Genomic DNA, 4,554 nt, shown 5'->3' on the forward strand with positions numbered 1-4,554 from the left:
TAATGAATGTTGGAAATTAATTGGATCAAATATTATTTGCTAAAATGAAGAGCGAAATAAGTGTTTGTAACTTGTGCTTACAAGTCATAAAAAACGGGTAAGGACGTAAAGATATAGCCGAAGGAAAGGTAAAACTAGAGAGATTTATTAAAGTTTTACTCTACTAAATACAGAAAGAAACGGTTACAACTTAATTCTTATAAAGACGGAAGAGCTACATTGTATTCTTATACTAGGCGAATCTCGCGCGTTGTGCGACAATAAAATTATATAGTTAAAATAATAATTATTACCAAATTATTATTTAATATTTCTACTTTGAAACAAAATGTTAGTAGTAAAGCAAACATATAGTTAACATATTAGTTTTATTAAAAATTATAGTTTAACTTTTAAGTCATTGTGATATATACAATTATTTGATAATTTTATAAACCGTTTAAAATTATATAAATTATATATCAAATGAATGATAGTATAACGGGTAACAAAACGTATAAACAAAAATATGAACTGCAACTTTTAGTAACATAAAAATAGAAAAGCATCTATTATAACATTTGTATTAAAAAAGATATATATATATATATATATATATATATATATATATATATATATATATATATATATATATATATATATATATATATATATATATATATATATATATATATATATATATATATACAACGAATAATAAAAAATATGAAAAATAAGCACTGTAACTTTTAATAATATAAAAACACTAAAACATATATTATAACATTTATATTAACTCTTCATATTTAAATCATAAATCTCTTCAAATACATTGATGTTTTTAATGAGCAAAACTTTACAACCTTTTAAAAGAAAGGGAAATAAAAAGTTATTAGTGATTACTAATTAATAATCATAAATTAAAAACTCTTGAGTTTTAACTAGAGTAAATTACACGAATGGTCCCTATGGTTTAGGGTAATTTGCACGTTTGGTCCCTAACTTATTTTTTTAACTCGGAAGGTCCCTATTGTTTGTTTTTGTTACACGCTTGGTCCCTGTCTTACCTAAAAATACTATTTTGCCCCTGATTTTTTAATTTATTTAAATAAACACACTCTCAACCCTATTCTCATCACCTTACCCTACCTATCCCATCATTTTTCCATATTCAAATAATAGTCTTTTTAGTTAAGACAGAGACCAAGCGCGTAACAAAAACAAATAGAATGGACCAAACGTGTAACAAAAACAAACAGTAGGGACCTTCCAAGTTAAAAAAGTAAATTAGGGATCAAACGTGCAAATTACCACAAACCATAGGGACCATTCGTGTAATTTACTCTTTTAACTAATAAATATACATAAATTAGAAAACTCTTGAGTTGTAGTCTGAGTTTCAAATGAATGGCGGTACTTGGAAATGTATATTTATTATTATTATTATTATTATTATTATTATTATTATTATTATTATTATTATTATTATTATTATTATTATTATTATTATATTCTTCTAAATAATTGATTTTGATTCATCATTTGAATCCCTTCAATTATTAAACATAAAAATATTTAATTATAAATTTATAACATACATAGGTACATATACATGTTGTAATGACGTAAATTTTCAAAACAATTTTTCACATTTAAAACACACTTTCATTCATAATGGTAGTAAAAATATCATTTGTATCACATATTAATCCATAACATTACATCCCAGGATCAAAACATATCCAAATCCATCGGTGTGTGTACGAGTCATGTCGGCGCCTTCCCGAGATCGCCAATAGTACCTGAAACACATAGCACAGCACTGTAAGCATAAATTCTTAGTGAGTTCCCCAAAATACCACATACCACACATATGCCTTTCCAGGCCATACTCTATGGGATCTTTCGATCCAGATGTCTCAGGGGACTTCCGTCTCGAACTCCAGTAGACCTTTCGGTCCTACCCGTATCGACCTTCCGGTCTGTACCCTCTTGACCTTCCGGTCCATATCGTCTTGACCTTCCGATCCTTAGCATACATAACATACATAACATACATAGCACATAAATATCACATAACCGCATATAGCACATAAATCATATCATACAAAACCTTCCGGTTACACATAGGTCCCCTTCCGGGTACAGTATAGTGAGAAGACTCACCTTGGTATCTCGGATAATCTCGAACTCTGTGAATCGGGTCTATCCTCCGCCTAATCATAACAAACACTTCACATTAATACATTTCTCCAAGGCTAGACTCCTTCCTTTCCTATCATTCTCAGGAGGGTAAAAGACCATTTTACCCCTCTCATGGCTTAAATACCCTAAAGTTAACAAAACCCTAAAATTCAACAAAAGTCAACCCTCTGGGTTACGTTGCGCGTACCAAACATGTATGTTGGGCGTACCCGGTGCCTTCACGGAATCGGGGTGTGCGACCCCTTACGCTGCGCATACTGGGATTACTCCCAGCGTAAGCCCCAGTTCAGCTATTGTATGGATTTTGGTCTTAAACGGTTAAGCCACTTCTCCAACTTCCAGATCTGACTCCCTCAAAAATTCTTATTCCATAAAGTCGGAACCTTTAAGCCTTTGCATGGCTGTAAAGGCCCTTACACCCTCAAAACACTTTTCATTTTTCCATATTAAGTCCATATCTCATGCATGACTCAATATCTACGACCAAGATTGGATTTTTATGAACTTTCATCACATGATACACTGGGAAAGGCCAGATCTAAGCTTATGGAGACCCTTTGCACAAAAAGTCTCCACCTTTGAACCAAAAACCCTAAAAATGGGTCCATAAAACAAAACACATGAAATGCAAGGAAAGCTTTGAGCTTTTTACCTCTAAAAGGAGCTCCAACCTCTATAGACCTCGGATCTACTCTTGCTCTCCAACTTCAAGCTCCAACAATAGTTTCCTCTTCTCCTTCTTCACCTTAAGAAGGCACCTTCAAGCTTAAGAACACACACACAAGCTCAAAATGGGTTTTTTGCTTTCTTAGGGATCGCTCAATGAAGTATGGTAGCTGGGGTAAAGTACTTAACGTTCCTTTTATAGTGCACAAGCCATAATTAGGGTTTGCATCTGGGCACATTATGCCTAGCGTAACCCTGGGTACGCCCAGCGTACCCAAGCGAGTCTGCATCCAAAATAAGCGTGTGAGTACGCGCGGCGTACACCTCATTATGCTTAGCGTACTCATAAGTCCAATGTTCAACTTAAGGGACTTATCTTGACAACTTGCAAAAGTAGAAGGGTTATATTCAAGATTGAGTAATACACACAAATCACATATAAATATTAAATGAGAAACTGAATATAAAGAAAGAATAGAAATGCTTCATTTGTTTTGGTAGAAAGAAAAAATCATATTACAATTACCATTGATGCGACATAACCCATTTCTTCAAATCATCATATTTGGATCATGAATGCTTCAACTATATGAAACTTTTGAATCACAATATCTTCAAATCCTTCTTACATGTAAGATTTTATATAACACAAAAGACATAAAATGTTGGCCTTTTATAGTAAACTTTTCACTAAATGCTAAATAAACGTAATATAAGTTATAAAACTTTTAAGTGTTAAATCATAATTAAGAAAACTTTTGAGTTGCATTAGTTAAAAAAGGGGGTTTCAAATGAATGTGGTTTGAGAAAGTTAAAAAATGGGGTTTCAAATGCATGAGATTCAAGAAAAAATGCTAGCTTTATAAGTATGTATGATAGCCTAAGCTTCCAAATATTAAAATACTAAAGTACACTAAACCTAATTAAGCATACTATCATTATTTAATTACAAAATATCTAGACAAATTTATTAGGAACATGTAGGATTTTTAGGCATCAATCATCAAGATATGAACATTATTTTAATCAAAAGCGATATCCAACTATCCTACTATCTTGTTATCCTTCTATCTTGTCCAGCTATCCAGCAAAGCTATCCAACTATATTCTTGGGTAGCTACCCTATTATCCAACTTTCCTTCCCAACTATCCAGCAACGTTATCCAGCTATCCAACCATTTTAAATATCACATTCTCCCCTTAAACCAGACCATGATTGATATTCATTAAGCCCGATTTTGCGTCTTTCCATTCTTCACATGAATCAAAACTACTATAAATAATTGTCTTTTGCTCCTTGTAAAAACTTTACAGTAACTTGTCATTTGTCCATGCATTCCCAAGTGATTGTTGATTCTTCATTAGTGTGATTGTTGCTTTGTTGTCAATATAAGGTATAACCGGTCCTTTGTGCCTTGACATTTTGTCCAACAAATTTTCCTATCAAACGACTTAACAAGACATCACCTAGGCCTACCATAAATTCCAATTCACAAGATGGTAATGTCACGGTCAATGTTTGAAAAACCAGTTTTTTAGTTGAACCGTTATAGTAACCGGTTTCCGGTTTAACTGGTTCGACCGTCGGTTCAACCGGTTTCCATAATTTCATATTTTTATCTATTTTTCCTACATACATAGACTAATAGACATCCATAAGTTTAAACATTCAAAATACATATAAATACAAGTTGAAGATCAATC

The sequence above is a fragment of the Lactuca saligna genome, chromosome 4 (genome assembly GCF_052625555.1).
Source record: "Lactuca saligna cultivar CGN05327 chromosome 4, ASM5262555v1, whole genome shotgun sequence".
In the NCBI taxonomy this organism is placed as follows: Eukaryota; Viridiplantae; Streptophyta; class Magnoliopsida; order Asterales; family Asteraceae; genus Lactuca; species Lactuca saligna.